Raw genomic sequence first — 16354 nt, forward strand, 5'->3', positions numbered from 1 at the left:
CTGGCGATTATGTGCCTTGAGGTTGGTCTTCTTGAGGAATATCTTTGTGGTGTTCTCTGTATTACCTGGAGTTGAATATTGTCCTGCCTTGCTAGGTTGGGAAAGTTTTCCTGAATAATATCCTGAAGCGTATTTTCCAGCTTGGATTGATTCTCTTCATCACATTCAGGTACACCTATCAAACGTAGATTAGGTCTTTTCACATAGTCCCATATTTCTTGGAGACTTTGCTTGTTCTTTTTTATCCTTTTTTCTCTAATCTTGTCTTTTTGTTTTATTTCATTAAGTTGGTCTTTGACCTCTGATATCTTTTCTTCTGCTTGATCAATTCGGCTGTTAAAACTTGTGCATAGTTCACGAAGTTTTCTTGTTGTGTTTTTCAGCTCCATTAATTCACTTATATTCCTCTCTAAATTGTGTGTTATTGTTAATATTTCATCAAACCTTTTTTCAAAGTTGTTAGTTTCTTTGCATTGGGTTAAAACAAGTTCTTTTAATTCCCATAAGTTTCTTATCATCCACTTTTTAAGCCTACTTCTGTTAATGGAACACAGTCTTTCTCCATCAGGCCTTGTTCTTTTGCTGATGAGGAACTGTGATCCCCTGTAGAGGGAGAAGCATTCTGATTTTGGGTATTCTCAGCCTTTTTAGGCTGGTTTCTTCCCTTCGTTATAAATTTATCCATCTATGGTCTTTATAATTACTGTCTTTATAGTTGGGTTTCTGAATGGACAACCAACTTGTTGATTCCCGGCGCTAAAATCTGAGTGAACCACTGCGCCGGCCAAAACAGTGGCTTTAAGATTGATGGTGCTTTTCTGACTCTGCACTGAGAACCGCCGCTCCAAGGCAGCGGCAAAATCGCCTCACCGGCCTCAAGAGTCGCGCTGGCAACCCATGGGGCTCCTCTGCTGGGAATCTCCTGGTGCGTGAGCAACAGTGTGGCGTCCTCTTGTTCTCTGCGCTTTCAGTGGGAGCTACAATCCCGAGCTGCTAGCGATCAGCCATCTTGGATCTCTCTTAAGTACTTTTTTTTAAATTGTGAAATTGCTACATGGGTGTTACTGTGCTAGGCACCAAGACATAAAGATATAATTTAGACTTGGCTCTTATTCTCAAGAAGTGGACTCTAGACTTTTAGAAGCCCAGGAAGGCAAAGACATTTTTCTTGGCTTACTCTTTTAAGTGTTTCCACAGTATACTTAGCTAATAGAAAATAAAAAAAAATATTTATTGTTGCAATTGTTAGGAAGCATCATTCGTCTCTTCTCTGTTGGCCACTGTGGAGCCCTGACATTTAGAGAAAAAAGTTTGGTGGCTGGCAATCAGTTGTAATTGTGGGGTGTAACTGTCTCTTCTTCTAGGGTGTTGGTGAGCTTTAACCTCCTGTCTCTCTTATCCTTGTCCTTTGGCCCGACTTACAATGTGTTCAGCTTGCAAAGGACAGCTGTGAAGGAGTAGCTGAAAGCCAAAATCAATAATACTGATGTTTTTAGTTCAGCTGTCATCTGCTTACCCCCAATCCTCACCAAAATTTTATGTCTCAGGTAGTTTGGTGAGGACAAATGGTTGGTTCATGTCACACCAGGGTAGGTTTTCTGTCACCCAGGAGATTCTAGCTCTGAGAGAGAGAGAGAGAGAGAGAGAGTGAGAGAGAGAGAGAGAGTCTGTCACCCAGGAGATTCTAGCTCTGAGAGAGAGAATTAGAGAGAGAGAGAGAGAGAGAGAGAGAGAGAGAGTGTGTGTGTGTGTGTGTGTGTGTGTGTGTGTATGAATGAGATCAGAGAGTTAGGACACCCAAGTCTGAAGACTTAACTGTATAAATCCTACTGACAAATGTTTTAACTGACTTGCATGTGCCAGATTATTTAAAAACTGGAACAATATAACAGATTTTTTTAAAGTTCTGTGAATATGAAGATATTTTAAAAAGGTAAGTATGTTTGTAGTTCATTGACAGGGGCTTAGATGTCTCTGAACTGATTAAATCTCTACGCTTTGCTGTTTTGCCAGTGAAGTTACTGGTAAGCCAAAGTCTAGGTCCAGTGATAAAAATTATTTGGGAATTTAGTTTAGGATTTAAAGAGTGGCCTTTCCTCTGACTTTTTTTTAGAGCTGACACTTTGTGGCCGACTGAATGTAATATTCTATTCCATCTTAAAGTCTTTCTGTTTCAAATCTCATGTGATAGTGGTATAAAACCACGTTATTTCTAGAATTGCTCTGGGCCACCTGATGGTATACATATTTCTTAAGAGTTTACGAAATCCTACCAGATTCTTCTCTGAATATGACCTTTGGGAATTGTGTGTACATTAACAAGGGCATTGTTAAGGGAACTATTTTACTTTTCAGCGGTAATATTAGATGTTTGCGACCAAAGCTGATGAGTGATTACTGGTTTAGCAGCCTTATGTTTCAGCAGATACAGCATAACTTTGAAGTTTCAATACTTACCTGAAGTGATAGCCACCAGAACTGAAGTGTGTTTCTCCTCTTACCTTGAGCAAGAGAAGCATAAGAGCCACTGTTTACAAGGGGGTCGATGAGACCGCCTTTCTTAGAAGGCCCTTATTTCTCTGGTTGATGAATGTCTTACCTGTGGCCCCGGTGAGGTGTTTTCCATTAAGGCATGGCTGCTTTGGTGTTGCCCACTATATGACTGAGTTCTTGGGACATGTGGCTGGGCACATTTCCCTGCATCCCACCGAGAGCCCTCTTCCATGATCAGGCCTGCAACTTCCCTCTTGCTCACTCCTGGGCATCCCGATCCCGCTCTGGAGGCTGGTCTTGCCATTTCTCCTGCCTGAAATGCTCTGTGCCCCTTTCCTTCCATCTCTGCCTAAATGCTGCCTTATCAGAGAAGACAGCCCACACCCCATGTAAAGAGCAGCACCCACTCCCTTGCCCTGTTCCCTGTGTCCCCTACCTTGCTCTAGATTGCTCTGTGGGACTTATCACCTATCCCATTAGATATCTGTTTATAATTTCCTTATTGTCTCTGCCCCGGGCAGAATGTTAGATCCACAGAGACAGGATCTCTGTACTCCTCACTTTTGTACTCCACACACCTGAGTGTATGGCAGGCACTTGGTTATTGAGTGAAGGAATCAATGAAGGAGTCATAGGGTCTCTGTGTATGTTTGTGGAATGAGGGAGGTGGGAAGGAAGGACTTGACCCTTGGAGCACCTAAGTTTGGAAGGACTTGGGACATTGTTCCTTGGAAAGTAGGTGGTGATTGTCCCAGATAAAGGAAGAGCACCCCTTCCTACAGAGGGGTCACCTAGAGGAAGGGGTTGGTTAGCCAGTCCTGGCTCATACTCTGGGGTAGGGTGACTATATGTCTCCTTTACCATGGGCTAGGGCTCCCGTTGACACCTGCTTTCCCAGCTAATGCTTCATAGCACCTCTTCCATTCTTAGAAGTTTTCCAATCTGGATGATAAAATATATGGTCACCTGCTTAAGGGATTTGATTGCATCAGGGATGGAGTTCTGTGTATGAGAACTACATTCGGGAGCACTGAGAGGAGCGACTCTGGGAGCACAGGCATGCTGTGGCCTCACCTGGACAGGGCCCTGAGGGAGTGCGAGGCTGGCCCTCAGAGGACCATGGGGTATGTGCAGTTAACACTTTGGTTTGTGTTTTCCTCCATATTTCTCTGTATACAGAGGTATATAAATATAAATATGTACATACATATGAAGTCTACCCCACTGTTTTGTTTTTATAGAGAAATGGTATTATGTCATACCCAGTACTTACCAAAGTCTTTTTAATTTCATATTTCAGAACATCTTTGCTGATCAGTACCTATTGATCTCCTTCGTTCCTGTTCCTTTTAATTGCAGCATAATATTCTATAGATGGATATACCTGACTTACGCAGTTGTGCCCCTGTTGATGTGCTTTCAGACTATTTTCATTTTCTACTATTACAAATACTTTTTTTAAACAAAAGATATCTATGCATCTATCCTTATGCTGAGAGTGGGATTGCTGAGTCAAAGCAAATGCGCATTTTTAATTTTAAACAGTCATCACCAGATGCTTTCCCCAAAGGATGTACAGTTCTTCCTCCCTGCAGCAATGTGGGGTGTGTCCTTTCCTCACATCTTGACCAGCAGTGGATGCTCAGATCTTTTTGTTTTTCTAATCCATCAGGTAAAAAATGAGATTACCTTTTTCTTTGGCTGTACATTTTTGAGCCTTTGTCATAGAGTCAAGTGTTTTGATGCTTTCTGTACCTCCAAGATATGTAGCATTTACTAACTTCAGGCATTCATTAAGTAAAACTTAGACCATTAGGAAGAAGATATACTGTTTAAATGTTTAAATAACTGAACATCTCTTTCTGTGTTTTATCACTTTTTTCACATGTATAGCATTTCACATATTTTCAGGTTTGGTTACTAGGTATGGCTGTTAAAGAACTTTTAGATCAAGGTTAATAACTGGGCATACTAGATAGGTCATAGTGGCTCACACCTGTAATCCAAGCACTTTGGGAGGCCGAGGTGGGTGGATCACTTGAGGTCATGAGTTCAAGAGACTAGCCTGGCCAACATAGTGAAACCCCATCTCTACTAAAAATACAAAAATTAGCTGTGTGCAGTGGTGCATATCTGTAATCCCAGTTACTCGGGAGACTGAGGCACAAGAATCCCTTGAACCCGGAAGGTGGAGGTTACAGTGAGCTGAGATTGCACCATTGCACTCCAGCCTGGGCAACAGAGTGAGATTCTGCCTCAAATAATAGATTAATGAATAAATGAATAAGTACATACATAATTGGGCATACTGTAATATTCTTAGATCTATATGTAAAATTCGTGTAGTCATAGTTTTATGATAGGTTATAATGATCTCTGATAGATTCTGTGAGTCGAAAACAATATGGAAGACTGTGCTCCATTAGCTTGTCATGTAATTTTTAACTTTGACAATAGGCTTTTTTTGAAAAACAAATTACTCTTGGGGTTAGGTGATCCTCCCACCTCAGTCTTCTGAGTAGCTGGAACCAGAGGCAGGTGCCACATCAGCTGTCTAATGTTTTTGGATTTTGGAGATACGGGTTTTCACCATGTTGCCCAGGCTGGTCTTGAACTCCTGGACTCAAAACAATCCACCCATCTCAGCCTCCCAGAGTGCTGGGACTACAGGCATGAGTCACTACGCCTGGCTGACAATAGGTTTTATTTGCTCACTTAATTGAGATACAATCGACAGAAGCTATAAATGCTAAATATTTCCAATGTGAAGGGATGAAATGTGATGCAGGGGGCAGGCAAAGGAGCAGTTGTGCCAGGCATGGATTCTGTGTAGTGTGTGAATGACATCCCTGTCCCTTAAGCCCAAGGCGACATTGTGAATAGCCACTTGCTTACAGCAGCATGCCATATTGAAGATGGCAGGTTTCTGTCTCTGAGGCCCTTAGTGTGTTGTAAAAACTTTATTGATTGATGTTCAATACATTGCAGCACAATATAAGAATATATTGTCATCATGTAGTGATGAGGGGAATTGCATTATTGCGTTATAGTGCCTCATGTTTGTAAGGGATGGCATTTCAAGTAGACCTAGGAAAACTGTTTCACATGATAACAATTGTTTTATACTTCCTCTGTCCAATTGCTCATGGGCCAGAGGCTTAAGTGTGTGGGAAATGTTTCTCTGCTGCTTTACCTGGATGTTGCTCATTTTGCTTGGATAGGGAAAACTGGAAAAAAGAAAAAGATGGGCTTAGATGCTTACTGGTTTTCAGCTTTCTGGTGAAAGTACTTTATGAACATAATATTTTTGTGTCATTCTTTCTAATCCTTAAATCTGCACAGGACATGACCATAAGGGGCTGTCTAAATGTAGATTATGGGGTGGGGGTGTCACTTTTCCTTCCCCAACCGTTGTCCATGCCTGTCTTAGTGTGTGACTCTTGATAGTGAACTTGCCCAGATGCTTTGAGGTCACCATTTTCCATATTCTCTGACAGCTGACGAGCTGTTTGGGTCTTGGAATATGGAGTGGGATATTTGATATTGTCAAGAGAAATGTGGGTGAATGGTGCAGAGATCATCCTTGAGCCCCTGGGAAAGGTTTGACACCACAATTTAGAAACCGTTAACTTTCTTAAGATTAACATCTGCAGAAAAGAATTAATGTGTTCTGAAGATATTTTTCTCTTTTGTGATGTAGTTCATATTTTAATATGAATCTGGGAACTCTCTGAATAATAACAATGGATAAACTTAATGAGTCCATTTTATCAGCTGTTATGCATTATCTCATTTAATCCTTAGGTAACTTTGAGAAGGTACTGATGTTATCCTTTTTGTTGTTGAAGAAATTGAGATTGAGCGAATTTTAAATAGCTTGCTAAGGTCAAGCATGGCTAGAGAGTAGCCCACACTTTATAGGACTTGGCTTAAAGCACTTTTTCTTTATGAGCAAATGTGTAATTGTTGGTTTAAAGGCAAGTGGAGCCTGATCAGTGTCGGGGCTGTGATACAGGCCATCAAGTTCTCTCCTTATGATGATGTTTTTAAAAGCATCAGTTTTTTGATGTGTGTCTTTGCTCAGTACGCTTTCACTTCCTGTGTTTCGGAATTAAAGAGGTGTTAAACTTCTTTAAAAAACAACACAAAAACCCTTATTTTTTGTTTGGAAATGGTTCCCAAATGCACTGCTGGTGTAATTACTAAATGCTGACTTCTAGATAGATAGGTGTAGTCACTGCAAAGCCATACTGCTCTCTCAATTCTCAATTGCATTTTTTTAAATAACAACTCTGAAGTTCTAACATTAATTTTTTTCATTTCTGTATCAAAAATGTAGTCGTCTCATACCTATGGCTGGAGATAAGTATGTTTGTGTTTAATTGGGTGGATGTAAAGAGAGGGGCCCCTGAAAGTCCCCAGAAGTCTCTCCTGGATGCTTCTCATGTACTAACAGTGCTGTGATGAGAGTCTGTGAGTATGACAGAGCCAAACACTCATGAAGCCTGATAATTATAACAGTGTCTGGCACATAGGAGCACTATGTTAGTGCTATGTATATGTTTATTCATTTCACCTCTACAACCCTGTGGGGTAGGTATGATTATGATTCCCGTTTTCCAGAACAGCAGCTGAGATTATGTGTTGGTCTCAAGACTGCACAGCTAGTAAATTGCAGAGCTGGGATTACACAATTCAGTTGGTCAGATTCTTGAGTCCAGCTCTTAACCTTTAGGCTAGATTTTAGCCTTATCCTGGTTCATGTGTATTTAAATATTCTGGCTGGAGGATACCCCACTAAGTATAAAATAGCTTTGAAATAAAGATATTTCAAGGGAATGTCTAAGAGGGTATCTGAAGCATCTTAATGAAGAAACTGGTGTTAGAAAATATACCAACTGGCAATTTTATTTAGAATCATTTGGCTGTGCATTCCATTTCTTCAAGATTGTAAATTTTCTTAAGAGAGAATAAAGAAGAAAGCCTCTAGCATCTTAACTTTCACTCATTTCTGCTCCTTGACTGTTATTTGGTTATATCTGATTTATTCTAGCTTTCTCAGGGTATGGGACAGTTGTTTATAGGCTTGGTACAGTGTCTACTTAGTCTGCATTTAACAGGAGAAGGTATTTAAACTGCTCTTTTTGTTAGAGATGACAAAGAAAAAGAACCATTGTGTTGTAACCATAGGGTTGATGAAATTTATGACTTCTTTGAGTTAGTTTTAAAATGTATCTTAGGCCAGGCATGGTGGCTCACACCTGTAATCCCAACACTTTGGGAGGCCGAGGAGGGCGGGTCACGAGGTCAGGAGTTTGAGACCAGACTGACCAACATGGTGAAACCCCGTCTCTACTAAAAATACAAAAATTAGCTGGTTGTAGTGATGTGTGCCTGTACTTAGGAGGCCCAGCTACTCAGTAGGCTGAGGCAGAAGAATCGCTTGAACTTGGGAGGCGGAGGTTGCAGTGAGCCGAGATGGTGCTGTTGCACCCCAGCCTGGGTGACAGAGTGAGACTCTGTCTCAAAAAAAAAAAAAAAAAAAAAAAAAAAAAAAGAGGTAGCTTAACAGTTACACGTTATTTATTTGTAAGAAATCACAAACATTTGAGATTCACAAATAATTTGCTGGAGTGGCTTGGGGGAAGTCCTTCATGATTTTTTTTATTTTAAATGGGGCTCTGATGCTGCCTCTTTCTTCTCTGTCTTGGACATTGTGGGGGTGCAAGTTGTGCTGGCCAGAGGCTCTGAGACTAAAGCCTACTCTGGATATTTTTTTAGTGTCTGTGTGGTTTAGCGTCCTGCAGTGGTTTTGAGGTGAGTGCAAATTTAAGAGTGAAAAGCCGGTTTATAAGAGAGAAGCTTGTTCCTTGTTTGCTTTTCACCTGCAGCTGTGTAATGTTGAGCCTGTATTTGAGGTCATGTCTGTCAGGCTTAGTTTCTCTAGGTAAACAATGAGGAGGAACACTTTCACGTCAGCCTTGTCATGCATATTTAATGAAGACTGCCAATGAAATCCCTGGCACTGGATTGGCTTTTTTTTTTTTTTTTTTTTTTTTTTTTTTGTTTTTTTGAGATGGGGTCTTGCTCTGTCGCCTAGACTGGAGTACAGTATTACAATCATGCCTTACTGTAGCCTCGAACTCCTGGGTTCAAGCCACCCTCCTACCTCAGCCTTTCGAGTAGCTAGGACTACTGGTATGTGCCACCATGCATGGCTAATTTAAAAACAAACTTTTTTATAGAGACAGGGTCTTGCCTTGTTGCCCAGGCTGGTATCAAACTGCTGGCTGGAAGGGATCCTCCCACCTCAGCCTTCCAAAGCACTGGAATTATAGGTGTGAGCCCCTGTGCCCAGCCTGGATCATAATTCTTAACTGTAACTATCCTTTCCTTTATTCTTTCTTCCTTTTCAGTGACAAGTAAAGTATCTTATTGGATGTGGGAGACTGGCATAGGAAATCGCAGAATGACTTCCCGAACTCACTCTCTTTTCTGTGGGAAGAGACCTAGAAATCCTGGTGTGAGAAGAATTTGAATGAATCAAGAATTTCTTGATTAAAGGATGGATTCATTTTCTTTTGTTGCATAATAAATTGCCACAAATTTAGCAAATTAAAACAACACTTATTTATTAGCTCTCAGTTCCTGAAGGCAGAAGTCTGAGCTGATTTGCTCTGCTCAGGGTACCAGGAAGCCCAGATCAAAGTGTCTCCTGACTTAGCTTTTACCTGGAGGCTGTGGGGAAGAATGCACCCCCAGGCTCATTCAGGTTGTTGGGGGAATCCAGTTGCTTGTAGCTGTCAGTCTGAGGTTCCTGTTTTCTTCCTGGCATTAGCAGGGGGCTGCTCTTAGCTTTTCAAGGCTATCTGCATGCTTTTTCCTGTGGCTTCCTCCCTCTTCAGGGCCTGCAGTGGTTTTTCCAGTGGAAACTCTCCGACTTTTCCCTGGGCACCAGTCTGAGAAAGCGTTCCACTGAGAAGAGCCCCAGTGATTAGGTCAGACCCAGAGATTAGAATCTCCTGTTCTTTTTTTTTTCAATTATGGTAGGCTGGTGTGGTGGTACATGCCTGTAGTCCTAACTATTTGGGAGGCTGAGGCGGGAGGATTCCTTGAGTCCAGGAGTTAAAGGCTGCAGGGAGCTTTGTACCACTGCATTCTAGCCTCGGTGACAGAGGGAGACCTCATCTCAAAATAAATAAATAAATAAATGAATAAAATAAGTAAATAAATAACTTGTGGTAAGAGTATGTAACGGGATCATGAGATCTACTCTTTGAGCATGTTTTTGAGTGTACCATATGTTCTTGTTGGTTATGGTACAATGTAGTACAGCAGCTCTCTAGAATTTATCTTGGATAGCTGAAACTTCATACCTGTTGATTGGCAACTCCCTATTTCCCTCTCCCCCAGCCCTGGCAACCATAATTCTATTCTTCGAATTTGAATACTTTAGATGCTTTGTATAAATAGAATCATACGCTATTTGTCCTTTCGTGTTGGCTTATTTCACTTAACAAAATGTCCCCAGGGTTCACCCATGTTATTACATATTGCAGAATTTCCTTCTCTTTAAAGCTGAGTAATAATCCATTGCATGTATATGCCACAGTTTCTTTATCCATTAATCTGTTTGTGGACATTTGGGTAGTTTCTACATCCTGGCTGTTGTTAATAGTCCTGAAATAAATTTGGGAGTGCTCATAGCTCTTCAAGATCCTGATTTCAATTTCTTTTTTCGATAAATACACAGAAGTAGGATTGCTGGATCTTATGGTAGTTCAATTTTTAATTTTTTTGAGGAACCCCTATACTGTTTTCCATAATAGCAAAACAAGTTTACAGTCCCACCAGCAGTGTACGAGAGTTTTAGTGAGAATCTCGCACTCTTTTTTTTTTTGAGACAGAGTCTTGCTCTGTTGCCAGGCGCCAGGCTGCAGTGCAGCAGCAGCGGGATCTCAGCTCACTGCAACCTCTGCCTCCCGGGTTCAAGCAGTTCTCCTGCCTTAGCCTCCTGAGTAGCAGGGACTACAGGCACACACCACCATGCCCAGCTTTTTTTTTTTTTTTTTTTTTTTTGTATTTTTAGTGGAGACGAGGTTTCAGCATGGTGGCCAGGATGGTCTTGATCTCTTGACCTCATGATCCGCCTGCCTTGGCCTCCCAAAGTGCTGGGATTACAGGTGTGAGCCACTGTGCCCGCCCGAATCTCCCACGCTTAAGGTCAACTCTGCCATCTAACAACATGGCAAAATCATGTTGTCATGATCACGATACTGCTTATGATAGGCACATGATGATAAACATAATCATGAGAGTGACACATGATCGTAGTCACAAGTTCTACAGGATGTGGGATCTGGGGTTGGTAAGTGCATTTTTTAAATTCCACCCACCACCAGGGTCATCTCAGAATTCCTCCAAGTGCCCCTGGCCCTGTCCGAACTGTGCTGGAACAAGACCAGGCTTGTACCATTATTTGTTGGCCTGATGAACATCCTGTTTCAGTAGTGATGGTTAATTTCATTTGATATTAAGGGATATGTGGGCAGAAATTTTAGCTAAAGTATGATCCCTGTATCTTGATGCCCCAAAGGGTGTGAGATATTCTTAAAGATGATGGTAAACATATTAGAAAAGGAGCAATTGTAATTCTAGCTTTGTATTTATTTATTTATTTATTTATTTTTTTCCCCTTTATTTATTTTATTGCATTTTAGGTTTTGGGGTACATGTGAAGAACATGCAAAATTGTTGTATAGGAACACACATGGCAGTGTGATTTGCTGCCTTCCTCCCCATCACCTACATCTGGCATTTCTCCCCTTGCTATCTCTCCCCAGCTTCCCACCCCCCACCCTCCCTCCCCTATTTCCCCCCAACTGACCCCAGTGTGTAGTGCTCCCCTCCCTGTGTCCATGTGTTCTCATTGTTCAACACCCGCCTATGAGTGAGAACATGCGGTGTTTGATCTTCTGCTCTCCTGTCAGTTTGCTGAGAATGATGGTTTCCAGGTTCATCCATGTCCCTACAAAGGACCCTAACTCATCGTTTTTGATGGCTGCATAATATTCCATGGTGTATATGTGCCACATTTTCCCTATCCAGTCTATCGTCGATGGGCATTTGGGTTGGTTCCAGGTCTTTGCTATTGTAAACAGTGCTGCAATGAACATTCGTGTGCACGTGTCCTTATAGTAGAACGATTTGTAATCCTTTGGATATATACCCAGCAATGGGATTGCTGGGTCAAATGGAATTTCTATTTCTATGTCCTTGAGGAATCGCCACACTGTCTTCCACAATGGTTGAACTAATTTACACTCCCACCAACAGTGTAAAAGTGTTCCTATTTCTCCACATCCTCTCCAGCATCTGTTGTCTCCAGATTTTTTAATGATCGCCATTCTAACTGGCGTGAGATGGTATCTCAATGTAGTTTTGATTTGCATTTCTCTGATGACCAGTGATGATGAGCATTTTTTCATATGTTTGTTGGCCTCACGTATGTCTTCTTTTGTAAAGTGTCTGTTCATATCCTTTGCCCACTTTTGAATGGGCTTGTTAGTTTTTTTCTTGTAAATCTGTTTTAGTTCTTTGTAAATTTTGGATATCAGCCCTACATGCATTCCTATACACCAATAACAGATTTAAAGAGAGCCAAATCAAGAACAAACTTCCATTCACAATTGCCACATAGAGAATAAAATACCTAGGAATACAACTAACAAGGAATGTAAAGGACCTCTTCAAGGAGAACTACAAGCCACTGCTCAACGAAATAAGAGAGGACACAAACAGATGGAGAAACATTCCATGTTCATGGTTAGGAAGAATTAATATCGTGAAAATGGCCATACTGCCCAAAGTAATTTACAGATTCAATGCTATCCCCATCTAGCTTTGTATTTATATCCAGACTCTTAATGTTTCTTACAGGGGAGACAAAGACATAATATGGATTAATTCATTGCTTATTTTATTGTGAGAATGAGTCTGTGGAACTGAGTCACTGGAATTTCTACACATAAAATTGAGATTGTGGGTCATAAGGTTAGAAGGTTGATTGTATGAATGGGCAAATGTAGCATTACCATGTTGATCAGTTACCAAGTCCTAGGGCTACACAGCAAAAGCAAAACCATTAGAAGTAGTTCTCCTAAGGCTATTGATTTTTTTGAGTTTACCTCCTAAGGACTCCTCAGAGCCACTAGGCAAGGTCAGGCTGTAATTCATCTCTAGAAAGAGCACCTGATGGTTAAAATGGAGTCAATATCCATTACTTTATCATAGAGATAATCTCACAAGAGGGCACCTGTATCATTTAGGATGCTTTGGTTGCAAGCAATAAAATTGGACTGCAGTTCACTTAAAGCAGAAAAGGAATTTATTATAAGGACACGAAGAAGCTGGCAGAATCCTGTGGCAGGCCAGAAAACTGGGCTTAGAATAAAGATTGAGAAAGATGGAGGTTATTTTTAGGGAGCAGGATCTGCTACCCAACTACTCCCCGTCTTTTCAGGGCATGTTGCAGAAAATGAAATAGAATCATGTCTTTTTCCTTGCACCATGCCAGTCAAGACCCAAAGTCCTTTGGAGAAAGGTCTGTGGGACAAGGACCCCAGGTCTGCACCTAGTGGAGAGATGAATCCCTCAAAAGGACCCAGAGTGCCCTTACCAACCAAAGAGAATAGATGCTGGGGGCAAAACTCTAAAGCAAAAAGCTGATGTTTACTGTAGAATCTCTTGTTATGTAAAATGTTTTCTCAAAAACTACTCTAAAAAATGTATTCAGTGTTAATTTAAAAAATACTTTTGCCTTAAACAATAGTCTTTTATTGCTACACAATTGCTGTCTTAAATGGTGGAAACCCCAAAGCACCCCCTCCCACCGCCCAGCTAGTGTTAAGTTAGAATATTTCAGGCATATTCTTATTGCATAGTATCAGTGAAATCCTTTCAGTAGTGTATAAGAAGGGTCCATTTAGCATATCATGATGAAAATGGATTGCCAAAAAAAAAAAAAAATCTGTAAGCAAATATAGAGGAGCCAAAAATCATTGCCTGTTATCCTGGAGTCATGTTAACTGATTATTTATTTGTAAGATGAATATAAGCTACAAAAATAATCCTCATTCTATTTGTTGCATGATAATGGCTTTTGAAAGGAACAACATTTGTGTCTACATGAAAAAAAAAACTCTGTCTCTAACAGTTTATGGGCAAGTGATCATGTTGTAATAGCATTGTATCAAAAGCTGCTTTTCTTTATAAACCCTTCTATTTAATCCCTCAAACCAGCCAACAAGCTACAATCTTCCCAGGGAATTAATTTAAGATTGAAGATAAAAAAAGAGACCAAAGTTAATGACATCAAAGAGAAAGCTCCTGAAAGAAGTAATAGTTTCAAAAAGACTTTGACTGTTTTATAAGACAAATATAAGCTGTTGTAGAAAGAATTGGTATAAAATAAGGTTATTGCTTCTGACTTATTCAGAATGATTTTGTTTCTAGTTTATAACCTCGACTAATCTTGTAGTAACATTTTAAAGTAAAATTTTAATGTGTGCCTTGGGAATGACACTGACCAGTTTTACTATTGGATTACAAAAAATGTTTTAAATATTGATAATGTAATTTTGTCAAGAGCAAATCATCAAGCACAGAATTTTATACTTAAAATATGAGATTTCCAAATGGGTAAATAGGCAAAAAGGATTTTGTTGTGAGTGAGATAAAATTTAAGATTTAATTGTGGTCTGGCAAGTAAATAAAATAATGCCATAAACCACCAGGGAAATTCAAATATGATAATTTTGGCGAATGTTCTCAATTTTAAATAAAAATTCTTTAATGTAATGACTTTATCTATGATGGGAGTGAAGCAATACATTATTTACACATTTAATCTTATTTTTATTTACTTTAATTTATTTGATATCAGCAGCCTGTTAGACGATAATTTAAAAATTTGCTGCTACCATAGTTGCTTTAGAAAACCTTCCTGATGATAATTTTATTACCTAGAATAATGTAAGTTTCCATTTCAAATGTGTATCTCAACATTATAATGGTTGGTAACAGAAGATGTTTACATTCATGTAGAATGATGATTTCCTTAATGGACAGCAACACCGTACTTCACATTTTATGGTAAAGGAGATGGATTAAAGTTAGTTTTTACTACATGTACCTTCTATGTTTTCATGGAGCATAAACAAAGAGCTATAAGATTTTTTTAAAATTAAAAACATTCTCCAGTAGTGCCTTCATGGAGACATACTGAGCATATGGCGTCATATTTTGTCATGCTCTCACGTATCTGCTGGTGTAAGCTACTTCCCAGCCTGGTAGCACTTTTGAAAGACTTACTTGGGCTTTTTGAGTGGAAATAAGGAGCAGGATTTGTTCTTTGTCTTTCTGAACTTGTTTTAGTGCCACACACCCTCTTTTGTCAGTCCCTTTGGCTTCTCTAAGGGAGCTTTATTCCTCAGAGAAGAAATCTCTGCTAGAAGAAAGGAGAGAGAATAATGGAGAAGGAATTATTCTGTGGGGGAAATATACAAGGTGGTCCTTCCAGAAAAGCTGCTTAAATATCTGGGGCTTTTTCTTGGGTATTGTTTGCCAATTGTTGAAGGACTGAAGCTTCTACCTTTATTCCTGCAAATGTTGAAGACAGGTTAAGTGCTGGGCAAAACTAAATCCCAGATGATGACCTTCAGGAGTATTCCAGGGTCAGCATGTGATAGAGAGAGAAGAGTTGTGGAAGAAGATTTTTATGTCCAAGACATTGGGAAGAGAGGAGTCCAGGCCCTTCCCAGGCCCAGGGATTTGCTTTAAGGTGACACCTATTTCCCTTCTGGCATCTGTCATTCTGTACTTTTGCCTTTTGTTGGAACACCTAGCACAGTTGGTTGTGGCCAGCTTGTCAGGAATAAGTTTATTCCTGGAATTTGACTTTGTCAACCAGGGAAGATTTATGAGATAAAGCTGCTGTCAGGATATCCCTTAGAAGGGGACAGTGCTCCTGGTGGCCTAGGTGGCTTCTTGCTTCTCTAGTGCTGGAAGAAGCTGTCAGCTTTGGTGACTGTGAGGGAAGTTTCAGCAAATAATGCAAAATAGCATACTGATCTAGCTCTATGTAATTTCAGGAATTATTCATTAAGTGTTTATTTTGTGCCTATAGTCCAATAGGATCTCAGCTAGGAGTATGGTACGTCTTGTTCTTAAGTATCTCATTAAAATATGGAAGAAAATAAGGTAAGTATGCAGGTAATTCAAATATAAATGCCATATAAATGGGATATAGAGTAAGTGGGATTTATGGAAGAAAGAGCTACATCCTGATTGAGGGGATTTGAAAAAATATTTGTATCAATCAATCAAAACAATTGTGTCAATGCAGAGAAGAGAAGTTAAGGAAAAAGGAGCAGTTGTAGAAGTCCCTGTGTTCTAGACACTGTCACCTCAGACTGTGCAGTATTGGACTCAAGGGGCTGGATAGGTCTCATGCACATCAGGCGCACGGGGCCTGATGGCCTTGGAGGCACAGTAGCAATGCCCTCCCTTCGCCCACCCCACATCTCTTTGAGGCAGGTTTTGGATTTTATCCTCACCCAGGAAAGATGCTGGTCTCCTCATACATAGGGAATACCCCATAAATGCTTTTAAAATTCCAGGGACATTTGCCCAAGCATTACAGTTAAGCCCTATGGCCTCCTGCTCATTTTTTTAATCAACTTGATCTCAGGCCTGAAAGTAACCAGGATGTTCATATGTACTGTTCTTTCATGAGATAATTAATTGAATTAGCAGGATGAAGGGGAACTTGACGTTAACAATGAGCTGTTGAAAAAAATAA

General features: G+C 40.2%; 1 protein-coding gene across 12 annotated transcripts in view; it reads left to right on the top strand.

Moving 5' to 3' along the window:
* Positions 1-16354, top strand: part of PTPRM (protein tyrosine phosphatase receptor type M) — an 816519-nt gene that overhangs the window by 117853 nt on the left and 682312 nt on the right. The gene's annotated exons all lie outside the window — the stretch shown is intronic.

This window comes from Sapajus apella, unplaced genomic scaffold (genome assembly GCF_009761245.1).
Source record: "Sapajus apella isolate SASKATOON/1434 unplaced genomic scaffold, GSC_monkey_1.0 scaffold29, whole genome shotgun sequence".
Classification (NCBI taxonomy): Eukaryota; Metazoa; Chordata; class Mammalia; order Primates; family Cebidae; genus Sapajus; species Sapajus apella.